The sequence below is a fragment of the Vulpes vulpes genome, unplaced genomic scaffold (genome assembly GCF_048418805.1).
Source record: "Vulpes vulpes isolate BD-2025 unplaced genomic scaffold, VulVul3 u000000899, whole genome shotgun sequence".
Taxonomy (NCBI): domain Eukaryota; kingdom Metazoa; phylum Chordata; class Mammalia; order Carnivora; family Canidae; genus Vulpes; species Vulpes vulpes.
Window position 1 is genome coordinate 3874138 of NW_027325780.1, and position 15613 is coordinate 3889750.

General features: G+C 42.9%; 1 protein-coding gene across 9 annotated transcripts in view; it reads left to right on the forward strand.

The window, feature by feature from the left end:
* The first annotated feature begins 12857 nt into the window (after nt 1-12857).
* CCDC158 (coiled-coil domain containing 158) overlaps nt 12858-15613 on the forward strand; it is a 100083-nt gene continuing 97327 nt past the window's right edge. For all 9 annotated transcript variants that reach the window (XR_011999183.1, XR_011999181.1, XR_011999182.1 and 6 more), the window contains exon 1: nt 12858-12943. The gene's annotated coding sequence lies outside the window, so the exon portion shown is untranslated. The remainder of the gene's footprint in view (nt 12944-15613) is intronic.

Sequence of the window (15613 nt, forward strand, 5' to 3'; positions counted from 1 at the left end):
ACTCTGCCCAGAATAAAGATGTAATACTGGAGGTATGGCATCCATCATGTAACCACGAAGACAAAAGCCAAGATAATAGGGATAGCAGAGTGGAGAGATCATCGAAGTCCATGTTGACACAACTGACCTGTGGCCCCTTGCACAGACAGCCTACCTCCAGACATCTCACAATAGGAGAAAAACAAACCCCAATTTGATTAGGCCATTACAAGTCAGGTTTTCAGTTACTTATAGCTGGATACCTTCCTAACTTATACACATATGTATACATATATCTTTTGTTTTCTTAGAAAAGACAAGGAAAAGTCACAAACCTTACATCTTGCACATCTCGGCTGACTGCTGGAAACCAATTATTCACGTAAGAGACCATTTCCATCCCTCTCAAAACATACACTTTTAGGAATATGAAAACTAACCTAAATAAGTTACAGAGTTTGGGCAAAATGTGTATTTATCCATTTCCCAGCCTCAAAATAACTTGTCCCCTCCATTACAAATGCTTCTTAAGTAATGCATATTTGTAAGAAGCATTTATATTCCATTGTTTTAGACTGTTAATGTCCTGAACATTTAGAAGGAATTTCTGTGATCTCTCTACATCTCTGTAGTTGAAAAGAGAGGCAGCAATACTAAGCCTAATACATAAAAAAGATTCATTCAGTGGGTATACCTAATCATACGAAAGAAAAAGAACTGAGATGTGTTACTGATGACGAAGGTTTAAAAACTAGTTTAAAAACATAGGTATATAAAAGAGGCAGAAAAAGTGTTTTGCATTTGATTTATACAGAAAGTTGATTTACTTCTCCTGAGTGTGCAAAAAGCAATAAATATTTATGTAACCAATTATTCCAGAATTATAAACAACTTCTAAAATATCCTAGAATGCTAGATATTGTCATTTGACAGGAGAAAGACCAGATCTTTTTCTAGCCTTATGCTAAAGAAAGGCATATACATGCCACTACTTCACCATGTTGTTAATCTTTAATCTGATTCACAACTGAAAAGATCATGTGGTAGCTGCTTTTACACTATTTCATTCACAAAGAGAGATTATCCATTGAGCAAGCACATTATTTCCCTGGGGATTTCATAGACTCAATGAGCTAGACACATTTTTTTTCTTTCAGACCCCAAGCCATACAAAATATTTGCAGATATAATCTGAAAGGTATGCAACAGCAAATTAAGCCATACTCAGGCAATCCTTGGCATTATGGTTGCATTTTTGACAGACCTGACAGAGTCTGAAAGTTGAAAAAGCAATGTGAGTAAAGACAATGTTACAAAATGAAACATACCTTCGAAATAATTAATGGTTCTCCGAGCTCCAGGCCACCAGCAAAGTAAAGCCCCAGGGAGCTCCTCCCTGCAGGAAAGTTTCCAGATGAATGTACCCGTCCTTGAGGGTGGTGTTAAGGCGTAATGTGGCAGCGGTCTCATCGAAGTTGGCTGTGGTCTTCATCGTGCCCGACGCATGATCCCTCCAGTTAAATGTTAAATGCCTGAAGCAGATTCAGAGCAGTGCTTCTATTCATACCATCTGATCCCATCCTTCATGATACTTGCCGGCCAAAAGCGAGGTTTGGAGAAACGAATTCTTTCAGATGTAAAATGTTCTGAGCTTAACTCCAAGATGCTGAACCAGGAGGATTTTTCACTTCAACATTTCTGAATGTAAATTCTCCTCCTGGGATTCCGGGATCTCACTGAAGCCCCGCAGTGCTATATATCTCCCCACTCCGCTTGAAAACAAAACAAAACAAAACTTCTATGTCACTCTCAAAACTTTTATTTCACACACACGCACACACACACACACACACACACACACACACACCCAAAACTTTTTTCTGTATATTTTACAGAGAAAATTAAAAGTCTTACAATATAGCAAGAGAATTGAAAAACGAATACCTAATTTTTGATTGATTATCAACCCTTTCTTCCTCTCCGAGTGAAATTTACCATTACAATAGCCTCCCCTCTGCCCAGAAGTAGCTTTAAAAGAAAGCACTTACTATGCCTCTGCTTGCTTCAGAATTTTCTAACTTGTCCCAAAGAGACAGAGCAGCTGTGCTAAAACTCTGCTTCTGTTTCTCAGCAAGAAGTTCATGGTTTGTTTCTTGCAAAAAAAAAGAAAAGAAAAAAGAATAAAAGTTTTGCAGGATGGAGAGAAAAATGAAAAAAAGCACGGTAAATTAATCCTCAGTGGAACAAAAATATCCAGGAGGTAGCCGAGTTTTTCTTTGGTATTTGCAGTGATGATCAGCTATTGCTGCTGTCACGGCAGCTACTTGCCTCCTCTGAGAAAAAGAGCAAGGAAATGAGAGAAAATGGATTAAAGCAAGTAGAAGCACTGCAACCTTTCTGCACAGTGAGCACGGCTATGCAGAATTCAGTTCAGCAGAAAAACTCAACCAATCCACGCAGGCTTGCAGCTGATAAAACGTAGGAACTTAGAAATACCATACAGATGGCTAATTACCACGGAGTAACTACATAGAATAGCCCCCATCTTGTACCAATTATTATTTTTTTCATCTTGTACCAATTAAAGCAAAATCCCTGCAGATGAGACACAGGCATTGGCGGTTTTTAAAACTAGGGGAGATTCTGCTGAGTAGCCACAGTAGGCACTTTGAGAAGCAGTGCCTTAAGCAGTTTCAGTAGACATATAAGTGTTCAGGTGGTGGTATAAGGACGTTATTTTTTTTGTTAAAAGAAAACACCAAGTGTCACATAGGACAAGCTTCTCATCTTGAAATTTGACTCTCCAATCAAATTTCCACTTGTTTGTCTCAAAACGGACAGGAAGTAGGCTTTCTTCTATATTTTCATTGTTATCTACTCTAAGACTGTTATCTAGTCTTTAAATGAAAAGGAATATACTTAATGTTATTCTAATTCTAGCTTATCAATAGAATTTTTAATAATGTTATATAAAATTTAACATTACTACCTTTTTACTTTTTCTTTTTTTTTTTTTAAGATTTTATTTAGGGGGGGGATCCCTGGGTGGCGCAGCGGTTTGGCGCCTGCCTTTGGCCCAGGGCGCGATCCTGGAGATCCGGGATCGAATCCCACGTCGGGCTTCCAGTGCATGGAGCCTGCTTCTCCCTCTGCCTGTGTCTCTGCCTCTCTCTCTCTCTCTCTGTGACTATCATAAAAAAAAAAAAAAAAAAGATTTTATTTAGGGGATCCCTGGGTGGCTCGGCGGTTTGGAGCCTGCCTTTGGCCCAGGGCGCGATCCTGGAGTCCCGGGATCGAGTCCCGCGTCGGGCTTCTGGCATGGAGCCTGCTTCTCCCTCTGCTTGTGTCTCTGCCTCTCACTCTCTGGTCTCTCATGAGTAAATAAATAAAATCTTTAAAAAAAAAAAAAAAAAAAGGTTACAGAGTTCAGTTTGGAAAAATGAAAGAGTTCTGGAGAGCGATGGTGGTGATGGTTATAAAACAATGTAAATGCCACTGAACTGTATATTTAAATATGGTTAAAGTGGGGTGCCTGGGTGGCTAAGTCAGTTGAGCATAGGACTCTGAGTCCCAGCTCAGGTCTTGATCTCAGGGTCATGAGTTTGAACCCCGTGTTGGGCTCCACATGTGGAACCTACTTTTAAAAAATAGCTAAAGTAGTAAATTTTATGTTATGCACATTTACCACAATAACAAATTTCTTTAAAGTACTTATAAAAGGTAAAGATAAATTGTTAAATTGTTGTGCCCAAGATAGCGAATCTGAGACACCACCGAGGAGCCGACACCGATGCAAACACACGAGGGGGTTTCTTTACAAGCTCGAGCTTGGGTCCAAGTGCACCCGACACAGCGGAGCAGGGACTTGGACCCCGAGACTAAGAGGCGTAGCAGCTTTACAGGGGCCAGTGGCCCATGGGATACGCAGATAGTTGCACAGATATGCTGGTCCACTCACAGGTGACCGATTGAGTTACATTTTACCTTAAAGTATCCATTTGAACTGGCCTATCACTGAGCTGGATTTCCGATTAGGGTGTGCCCTGGGCTTGACTAGGGTGGGGCAGCGCCCTAAGTAATAAGCAGGTCAGCACAAGGCGGGTGCAGCACAAAATAGTCAGTCCTCCTATGCTTGTCCAGGGGTAGGGGATTTTTGTTAAATTTCCTGGGTCCCACTAAATATGGTACTATAATTAATTAGTTCATCATTCATCACTTACCCATCTTGAGCAAGGTTGGGGGTGGATGCCACAAAATTACCAGGTGCATAAAGAACCACAAAATACCAGATAGCATAAATATTAGACACCTGATAGAAGTTATTGTTAGAGGAATTATTATGATAGGTTATTATTTAAAAGCTGGTGGAGGGGTGCCTGAGTGGCTCAGTCGGGTTAAGCACCCAACTCTTGATATCACTCAGGTCTTGATCAGGGTTGTAGGTAGAGCCCTGCTCTTAAAAAATTAATTTAAGGGATGCCTGGGTGGCTCAGCTGTTGAGCGCCTGCCTTCAGCCAAGGGCTTCATCCTGGAGTCCAGAATCAACTCCCACATCGGGCTCCCTGCATGGAGCCTGCTTCTCCCTCTGCCTATGTCTCTGCCTCTCTTTCTGTGTCTTTCATGAATAAATAAATAATCTTTAAAATTTTAATTTAAAAAGTAAGTAAAGGGATCCCTGGGTGGCGCAGCGGTTTGGCGCCTGCCTTTTTTTAAAGATTTTATTCATTTATTCATGAGAGACACAGAGAGAGAGAGGCAGGGACATAGGCAGAGGGAGAAGCAGGCTCCATGCAGAGAGTCCTGGAGATCCTGCGATCCTGGAGACCCGGGATTGAATCCCACATCGGGCTCCTGGTGTATGGAGCCTGCTTCTCCCTTTGCCTGTGTCTCTGCCTCTCCCTCTCTCTCTCTTTGACTATCATAAATAAATAAAAATTAAAAAAAAATTTTTTTAAAAAGTAAGTAAATAAATAAAAGCTGGTAGAAATATATCCATTCATTTATTTCATTTCTTAGATAAGACTTTAATATACTCAGCAGAAACACTGGATGGTTACAAAAAAGGGTACAGTTTTTCGTTTCTTTGGAAGAAACAAAGAATTTCAAAGACACGGGTGATGATTCGCCTCAATAGCAGAAACACAGGCTAGAAAAGACAATTTGCCTTTATTTCACTTCCTATTTGACATCTATCTCCTACTTCTACACCTCTTTTCAATCTTCTGTGAAATAAATTGTCCTTAAAACAAACAAACAAGCTCAAGAACCTATATTTAAAAAAAAAAAAACAACTCATTTCAGTATGTTGTGCCCAAGATTGCGAATCTGAGAAACCACCAAGGAGACCACCAAGGAGCCGACACCGATGCAAACACACAAGGGTTTATTTACAAGCTAGAGCTTGGGTCCAAGTACACCAGACTCAGCGGAGCAGGGACTTGAACCCCGAGGTGGGTTTCAGCTTAGTTTTTATAGGCTGGTCTAGGGGATCTTCAGAAGGGGTGGAGGAATTTAAGTTCTGTTTACATTTTTGGGGCTTTCAAGGGCATTGAGCTCTGTTCTTATTCTAATAGGGGCTTCCTGCCCTTGGCTTGGGCTCTGTTCTCATTCTAATAGGGGCTTTCTAGGACATTAAGCTGCAAGCTGTTTTCTTCCTGTAACTGAAGTAAGGTAAAGTTCAGCTCTTCTTCACTGGGGCCTGGGATGGCTGCACTTGTGATAACACTGAACTCAAAGTGGAATGGCCTTAATTTTCTCGGCTTCCACAAGTATTGAAAGAGAGAGTGATGAGGGAGCCTGAGTGGCTCAGTTGGTGGAGCATCTGACTCTTGATTTCAGCTCAGGTCATGATCTCAGGGACTTGGGATGAAGCCCGTGTTCAGGCTCCACACTCGTGGGGGAATTGGGTTGTGATTCTCTCTCTCCCTCTCCCTTTGCCCCTCCCTCACTCGTTTTCTCTCTCTCTTCCAAATAAATATTTTTTTTATAAGAGAGAGTGACCACAAAGTAACTTCCTGTATAGATGGCAATATTCTACATTTGATTATAGAGCTCAATACTAGGTGTATACATTTCTCAAAAGTCATCAATCTGTACATTTAAAATGAATGAATTATATTGTACATGAAGTATACCTCAATAAAGTTTTTTTTAAAGATTTTATTCATTTATTCATGAGAGACACAGAGAGAGAGAGGCAGGGACATAGGCAGAGGGAGAAGCAGGCTCCATGCAGAGAGTCCGATGCAGGACTCGATCCCAAGCCTCTGGAATCACACCCTGGGCTGAAGGCAGGCGCTAAACCACTGAGCCACCCAAGGATCTCCTCAATAAAGTTGTTTTAAAAAGATTATTTGAGAGAGATATTGAGTGAAGGGTGAGTGGTGCTGAAGTGAAAGGAGAAAGAGAATCCCCAGCAAACTCCCCACTGAGCACATCTGGCTCAATCCCAGGACCTTGAGATCATGACCTGACCTAAAATCAAGAGTCAGATGATCAATCGACTGAGCCACCCAGCGCCCCTCAATAAACTTGATCTTAAAAACCTCAGTCAACTCTACAGAGCAGAGACTTCCCTGCACTTTAGGTTGGCATATGAAAGTCTTCTTTTTTTTTTTTTTTTTTAATTTTTCTTTATTTATGATAGTCACACACACAGAGAGAGAGAGAGAGGCAGAGACACAGGCAGAGGGAGAAGCAGGCTCCATGCACCAGGAGCCCGACATGGGATTCGATCCCGGGTCTCCAGGATCGCGCCCTGGGCCAAAGGCAGGCGCCAAACCGCTGCGCCACCCAGGGATCCCTGAAAGTCTTCTTTTACACTAGTTTCAAAAGAAAACCCCAAATTAGAAATTGTTCATCTTAGTTGATCCTGCTGGGAAATGTTCCTAGAAATTTATTCTCCTCCACTCCTGGGAAGAAGGTGGGTCTTCTCTCCCCCATTTAAATTTCCATCCATCCCATGCTCCCTTTTCCTTGCCTCCATAGCACTTAATCCCTTCTAATACGTTAACTAGGTCATCATGATTATTTAGGACCTGTCTCTTGCAACTAGAATCTTAAGTTCCCTGCAGGCAGGGTTTCATCTATTTTGTTCCTGGTATATAGTTGGTGTTTAATAAATGCTTGCTGAGTGAATTCAAGCTTTCTTATTAAATATATTTCTTATATTCTTGGTGGAGAGAAGAATATCAGAACATTCTATGGTCTTTAACTATATGGTCTTTAATATTTTATACACTATCAACTTGTAAAAAAGTATTGGATATGATTTGCCATTTATTTCCTCTCCATTATATTTTAAGTCACTTCTTTGTGTCCACATTGTACCAGGCACTGGGGAAATATGGCTGCCAGATAAGACTTACTATAGGAAATCTTAAACCTATAGTCAGAAAGGGAAAATACCCTAAAAATCCAGGCTACTCTACAATTCTGGTCTAGCATTGCATTTAGTTTTGAAGAGATTTGGCAAAGATCTTTAAGTTCAAAATCATAAAGGAAACACAAAAAATAAAAAAATTTCTATAATCTATATCTTTTTATCTATCACTTATTTACAAAACTGATTGTGATTTATGAAACGAACTTTTTTTGTGTATTTTTTTCTTGGAGTTCAATTTGCCAACATATAGTATAACACCCAGTGCTCATCCCATCAAGTGCACCCCCCAGTGCCCATCACCCAGTCACCCTGTCCACCTCCCCTTCCACCACCCCTTGCTCGTTTCCCTGAGTTAGGAGTCTCTCATGTTCTGTCACCCTCTCTGATATTTCCCACTCATTTTCTCTCCTTCCTCTATAAACCCTTTCACTATTTTTAATATTCCCCATATGAATAAAACCATACGATGATTGTCCCTCTCCAATTGACTTCCTTCACTCAGCATAATACCCTCCAGTTCCATCCACATCGAAGCAAATGGTGGGTATTCGTCCTTTCTGATGGCTGAGTAATATTCCATTGTATACATATACCGCATCTTCTTTACCCATCCATCTGTCGATGGACATCGAGGCTCCTCCCACAGTTTGGCTATTGTGGACATTGCAGCTAGAAACATTGGGGTGCAGGTGTCCTGCCATTTCACTGCATCTGTATCTTTGGGGTAAATCCCCAGCAGTGCAATTGCTGGGTCGTAGGGCAGGTCTATTTTTAACTCTTTGAGGAACCTCCACACAGTTTTCCAGAGTGGCTGCACCAGTTCACATTCCCACCAACAGTGCAAGAGGGTTCCCCTTTCTCCACATCCTCTCTAACATTTGTTGTTTCCTGTCTTGTTAATTTTCCCCATTCTGACTGGTGTGAGGTGGTATCTCATTGTGGTTTTGATTTGTATTTCCCTGAAGGCAAGTGATGTGGAGCATTTTCTCATGTGCATTTTGGCCATGTCTAGGTCTTCTTTGGTGAAATTTCTGTTCATGTCTTTTATCCATTTCATGATTGGATTGTTTGTTTCTTTGCCGTTGAGTTTAAGAAGTTCTTTATAGATCTTGGAAACTAGCCCTTTATCTGATACGTCATTTGCAAATATCTTCTCCCATTCTGTAGGTTGTCTTTTAGTTTTCTTGACTGTATCCTTTGCTGTGCAAAAGCTTCTTATCTTGATTAAGTCCCAATAGTTCATTTTTGCTTTTGTTTCCCTTGACTTCATAGATGTGTCTTGCAAGAAGTTGCTGTGGCCAACTTCAAAAAGGGTGTTTCCTGTATTCTCTAGGATTTGGGATTCTTCTCTTACATTTAGATCTTTCATCCATTTTGAGTTTGCAAGATCTTTTTTTACTAAGCAAATCATGAATTAAATTTTAAGTGACCCTACAAGTGTGTCATGATTCTGATATATGAAGTGCTTTTCTGGTACAATTTTAATAAATGCTTTTGTATTAAGATAAAGTTCTTTGGTTTTAAAGAATTATAGTTCTTTTTTTTTATTAGTTAAAAAAAATGTTTTGCAGCAATGTCTATACCTAACATTTGGCAGATTAAAATACTAATGCTCTAAAAGGTTAAATGGCTTGCCCATGGTTATATAGTCAGTGTCAAAGCTCAGACCAGATCTGGGTTCCTTATTTCTGAACCATCCTTGAATCAACCCACCCTTCTTAAATGGACCTCATAAAAGCCAGCAGCCATTTGTATTGACACCAATAAGGATGATACTGGCTCCTTGAAGGCGGAAACTGGAGCTTCTTTATAACCACTTCTCCCCACCCAATGCCCAGCACAGAATCTGGTCCAGAGTAGGAACCAATGAAGGAGGACAAATAACAACCCTGAACCTAGACATAGACTCTTACCAAAGAGTTCTTGGTGGCGTAGTCCCTAAGAGTCTAGAACCCCAATGTTCTCCTGTTGGCCCACTCTGCTCAGGTCTCACTGGCCGTTTGCTTGATTCTCAAATACACCAACCATGTACTTGGTGTACATATGGCTCCTCCCTCCAGTCCTATGGGTCTCTGTTTAATGTCATTTTAACAATGAGGCTTTCTCAGAGGACACTATGAAATGGCATCTGATAAAATAACATTTTTGACTTTTCATGTTTGCAGGCCCTGCTTCTGGATTCTCAGGGAAGCTATACTTTAACATTTACCAAGGTGAAAAATGACTCAGCAAAATTTCAAAACATGGGCTCTATTTTTGCCCCATGCTACACATTGTACATCTGTTTCATTAAAATATAACTGAAAAGGAACATTCCAAATGTAAAGATAGAAAAAGGAAAAAAGCCATCCTGGTTCCCATAAGATTAAAGTCATACAGCCTTGCACATACTAAAAACATAAGAGAAAGCCTGTAACTTTCTGGAATGTCCTTTGTCATGATGATTGGCAACTCTTTATGTGGAAAAAAAAAAAAAAGCTGTATATAACTATCAAGCATTCTTTCCCCGGTGCACTCTTCTTTATGAGGAGGGTGTATCTCCCAGGCAGCTGTCCTAACTTGAACTTGAATAAAACTCTTTTCCTTTCTCTTTATAATTAAAAAAAAAAAGACTTGTTCATTTAGCGTTGACTCACCCCAAACTCCCTAATTTCCTTACCCTGTCTCCATAACACTTATCATCATCAGACATATTTGAACTTGTCCCTTTGTGCATTGTTCATCTTCCTCTACAAGAACATAAACTCTATGAAGATAGAGAATTGATCTGGTTCATGGCTATATTTTCAACACCTTCACGTGGCATGTGACAGGTTACTTTATGAATAAATGTGAAATGGCTGAGTGAATGAGGAAAACTGGACCCCTTCATGTGGAGGCCGAGAAAAATCAAGGCCATTCCACCTCAAGTTTAGCATTAGCACAAGTGCAGCCATCTTAGGCCCCTGTGAATAAGAGCTGAACTTTACCTTAAGAATATCCTCAATGTCCTTGGCAGGTAATCCCATATCAGAAAGACAACAGAGCCCACACCCATGGTAAGAAAGTCCCATATTAGAATGAGAACAGAGCTCAATGCTCTTGAAAGCCCCCTATCAAAATGTAAACAGAACTTGAGAAATTCTTCCATCACTTCTGAAAATCCCCTAGACCAGCCTATAAAAAACCCCAGCTATAACCCACTTTGGGGTCCAAGTCCCTGCTCCGCTGTGTCAGGTATACTTGGACCCAAGCTCGAGCTTGCTAATAAACCCTCATGCGCTTGCATCGGCGTTGGCTCCTTGGTGGCTTCTCAGATTTGCAATCTTGGGCACAACACTTCATCTTTACATTCTCTATTTCAAAAGCTAAGAAACTTTTTAATTCAATATACAAAAATATTGAGAAGTAAAACTGCAAGACACTTCAAAATGCAAAGAATTGTATAAGAAAATTCAGGGCACATAATTTCATACATATATTAAAATATATGAAAATATAAATATAAAATAGTTTTAAGTTTATTATTTATTTTTAGTAATCTCTATTTCCAACGTGAGGTTCGAACTCATGACACTGAGATCAAGAGCCAGGCACCCCTAAATTGTTTTATACTTCAAATTTATACATTATGTTAATTAAAGACTTCAAAAAGAAAAGAAAAAGAAACTTGCTTAGTTCTTAGGGTGCAGCAAATATAAACATAAGACACCCATGGAAATCCCATATTAATAACTAAAATATTTTCTTGCCATAAGAACACTTATGCTTTGATGGAATAAAAGATTAAAACAAATAATTAAAAATTGCTTTCTATTTACAACTTAAAGCATTTACCTTTCCACTTAATAGTATGGCTTCATTCTCTATTAAAATACTTAATTCTATTGGTAATCTTAAATCTGGGTCAGTAAACGAAATAATTTAAATTACAGGTATGATTTAAAAAAGCAGGGATCCCTGGGTGGCGCAGCGGTTTGGCGCCTGCCTTTGGCCCAGGGCGCGATCCTGGAGACCCGGGATCGAATCCCACGTCGGGCTCCCGGTGCATGGAGCCTGCTTCTCCCTCTGCCTGTGTCTCTGCCTCTCTCTCTCTGTGACTATCATAAATTATAAATAAATAAATAAATAAGCAACCTTTAAAAAAAAAAAGCAACGGTTAGTGGCATTTGATACTATTTTATTAAAATCCATAATTAGGGATCCCTGGGTGGCGCAGTGGTTTGGCGCCTGCCTTTGGCCCAGGGCGTGATCCTGGAGACCCAGGATCGAATCCCACGTCGGGCTCCCGGTGCATGGAGCCTGCTTCTCTCTCTGCCTCTCTCTCTCTCTCTGTGACTATCATAAATAAAATAAACAAATAAATAAAGATTAAAAAAAAATCCATAATTAGGGCAGCTCTGGTGCCTCAGAGGTTTGGCGCCGCCTTCAGCCCAGGGTGTGATCCTGGAGACCCGGGATCGAGTCCCGCGTCGGGCTCCCTGCATGGAGCCTGCTTCTCCCTCTGCCTGTCTCTGCCTCTCTGTGTCTCATGAATAAATAAATAAAATCCTAAAAAAATAAAATAAAATCCATAATTACATTAAGTAATGCAGCATTTATCAATATTTCCAATCCATCTGGACACAGAAAGTTAATCTGCCGTTGGTGTCTGCACCGTGGCTGCTGATGTAGTAGCACCGCGGGCTGCACCTGTCACACTGGGGCCTTTCTCGAGTCCTCCCACTTAAGCGCTAATTTGGGCAGTCCCGGAGGGTTGAGCGTGTCACCAATCATTTGACCTGATAACCTGTGCGTTAGGGAGGGCTACAGGGCGCGACGGAAAGCACCGCGCAGGGAGCAGCTCTGCGGGGGCCAGAGTCCGCCATCCGAGCGCCCCTGAACCCTGCAAGCCCTTCCAAACAGGATCAGCACGAAGGCGGAGCCGCCAAGTGGGCAAGGGACGTCGAGGGCGGGTGGACCGCGCGTCCCAAGCTGCGCCAGGTGGAGGCGGGCCGGGTGGAGACCCCACGGGCCACGCGCCAGGCCCTGGCCGGGACTCTCGGGTTCACGGAGACGGACCTGCGCGGGTCGGGAGGGGTTTGGGAAGGTTTTCTGCGGGACGGCCCCGGGACTGCCGGGCGCGCTGGCTTGCACGGGTTAGCGGGAACCGCAGCAGGACGCGGACACCGGGTGGAGGGCGGAGGAAAAGCGAGAGGCCCGACGCGGGGTCGCGCTGCGGTGACGTCAGCAGCGGCCGCCGCCGGGGCGGGAGCGCCGGAGCCCGCGTCAGTTGCCCGGCGACGGCGTCCGGGGGGCGGAGTCGGGCGGGAGGAGCCGCCACGCCACACCGCAGCGGCCAACGGCTGCCCGGGCTGGGTGGGGCAGGCGGAGGCTGCAGGGCGAGCGCCGCGAGGCCGGGTCAGCGCGCCGCGCCGCCGCCGCCGGGGAGGAGGAGGAGGAGGAGGAGCCGCCGCCGCCGCCGGGTGGGGGGAGGAGGAGGAGGAGGAGGAGCCGCCGCCGCCAGGGAGGAGGAGGAGGAGGAGGAGCCGCCGCCGCCGCGGGGTGGAGGAGGAGGAGGAGGAGCCGCCGCCGTTTCTTAGGATGAGGCGCTGGTTGCAGGTACAGGGGCGGGGCTCGGCGCGGAGACCGGGTGAGGGGCGGGCCGTGCTCCCGAGGACCGCAGCAGCGCCTCTGCGTTTCTGGAACCTTGCAGACCTTCCTGTTTATTTCGCACATGGCAGATGCCCCATAAATCGTTTCTTTAGCAGAAGGGACTGCTGTCGTGTTCGGGGATCGCAGGACTAAGGCGGACAGTGGCTGTAACTCGGACCAAAGGACCCTCCGCAAAGCATTCCACTTTTGGGAGGGTGATAACTGTGATCCTGTCCCAACAAGACCGCGTTTTGTTCCTACCCCGCCTCCCACGGACAGGGGACGGGGATGGGTTAGGGAAGACCTGGACATAAAGAGGCATGTCTAGCCTTGGACAGTCACCAACCTGTCGTCCAAAATGAGATTGTCGTAAATGTGTGTAAGGACTCCTTCAGCTGGAGCCCTTTCTGTAAGTGACCTTAAGAATCTGGCTATGCAAAAAAAATTTAAAAAATAAAAAAATAAAAAGAATCTGGCTATGCCCTATTATGAGCATCAGTCAGAAACAGTGAGTCCAGCCTTTTCCATAAAATTTTGTTCCAGGTCAGCACTCAGGCTGTTCCAGGATTTGTTCTTGCATCTTGGTGTACTGTAAGGTCAGGGGAAAGTAGAAGAAAAATGAGGTCTGTTGTTATTTCTCGGGATCTTTTTGTTTTTGTTTTTGACTTGGCAACCACTTCTTGCTTTCTCTATCATCTGATGATTCAGGAAAGAAAGGGCCAGTGCCTACCAGGCATCCCAGAGACTAGCTAGGTAGGCAGGACTGTTTCTGTGTGTGGGTGGGGAGTGGTGGGAGAGACCTGGTCCTCCCACCTCCTTAGCATATTGTTTTTAATCTTACACAGTTATCTATTTGTGTTGTGGGTAAAATGTTTTTTATGCCATAGAGATACTATGATACTCTCCAAATAAATTGAGGGCAGAAATGGACAATTTATTTGGTGTGTGCACAGTCCTTATTAATGTGTTTGACAAAGACGACTTGGTGTTGTCTAGTATGTTAGAATCACTCACTTTAAAACTGCACACTTAATGAAATCAGGCCTCTGTGAACCACATATTCCCAAACCAGGTGACCCCAAATTATATGGTATAGTAGTTTGAATAAGAGCTACCCAAAAACATCAGGCCGCAATCCCTGGTACCTGTAAACGTTATAAGGAAAAAAGGGTCTTTACATATATGATGAAGTCAAGGATCTTGAAATGGTGAAATTATTTTGGATTATCTGGGTGGACTTTCAGTGTAACACAAGTGTTCTCATAAGAGACAGAGAGAGGAGATTTGATACAGACAGACAGAAGGGGAGAATGCAGTACCACAGAGGCAGAGATCCAAGTGATGAGGCCATAAATCAATAAGTAATGCTGGCATCCGACAGACACTCAAAGAGGCAAGGAATAGATTCTTTTCTAGAGCCTGCAGTGAGAGCACAGCCCTGCCAACAACCCCAATTTCAATCCTGTGGGACTGCTTTTGGACTTCTGGCCTCCAGAACCGTGAGAGAATAAATGGCCCTTATTTTAAGCCACCAAGCTTGTGGTAATTTGTTACAGCCACTGCAGGAAGCTAATCCATATGTTAATTGTTATAAATCACATGGAATCAGTCCTATATTGGTGTATATTTTAAAGCTCCCCAGCTGGGACAGTGACAGGTCTGTAGTAGTGGAGACCACTAAATAGTTTCCTGAACCCTGTAAATCTCAAGGAAAAGACCTCCATAAAGAATTTGGTCAAAAGTGAAAATAAATTAGGTGCATAGGAAAGAACTAGTCTAACGCTGAAAGCAATTTTCAGACTTTTATTTGTATTTCTATTAACATGTCACTGTTTGTTCTGGTTAAGGGAATAAAGGTGAGTTAAGCTTGGTCCTTATCTAATATGTTATTGGGTATCCATCATACGTATATTAAATTAGAGTTTTGGACACCTGGGGATTGAGGCCCAAGCTTGGAGAAAGTAGGCAATACAGAAGTGTGTCCATGAGTGGGGATGTTAAAATCTGGCCAAAAGCAACCTCTGGTGAACACACTTGAATGAACACACTTTGGAATTTTCATGGTGCAGGAAAAAAACAGTGTTCAGGTTTAATTGGCTGACTTCTAGGACCCAGGCAGCTAATATGCACCCCCCCCACACACACTCTTACTCCACAAAACATGACGAGTGTACATGCAAAGAGCAGTCAATCAGCTTTTTTTCTGAACTGCTTTTCTGAGGTCTAATTTATATACCATAACATTCACTGATTTTAAGTGTAAAATCTAGTGCTTTTTTTTAAAAAAATTATTCATGATAGACATAGAGAGAGAGAAAGAGGCAGAGACACAGGCAGAGGGGGAAGCAGGCTCCACGCTGGGAGCCCGACACGGGATTCGATCCCGGGACCCCAGGATTGGGCCCTGGGCCAAAGGCAGGTGTGAAACCGCTGAGCCACCCAGGGATTCCCTAAAATCTAGTGCTTTTTAGTAAATGTACATAGTTGCGCAATTATTACAATCCAGTTTTAGAAAATGTCCATCACCCCAAAAAAGAGCCTTTGTACCCACTTGCAGTCAGTCCCCATTCCCAAACCCAGCACCAACCCACTTTTGACCCCTGGCCCACTCTAGAGTTAGGTGTTGTCCTTTTGCTG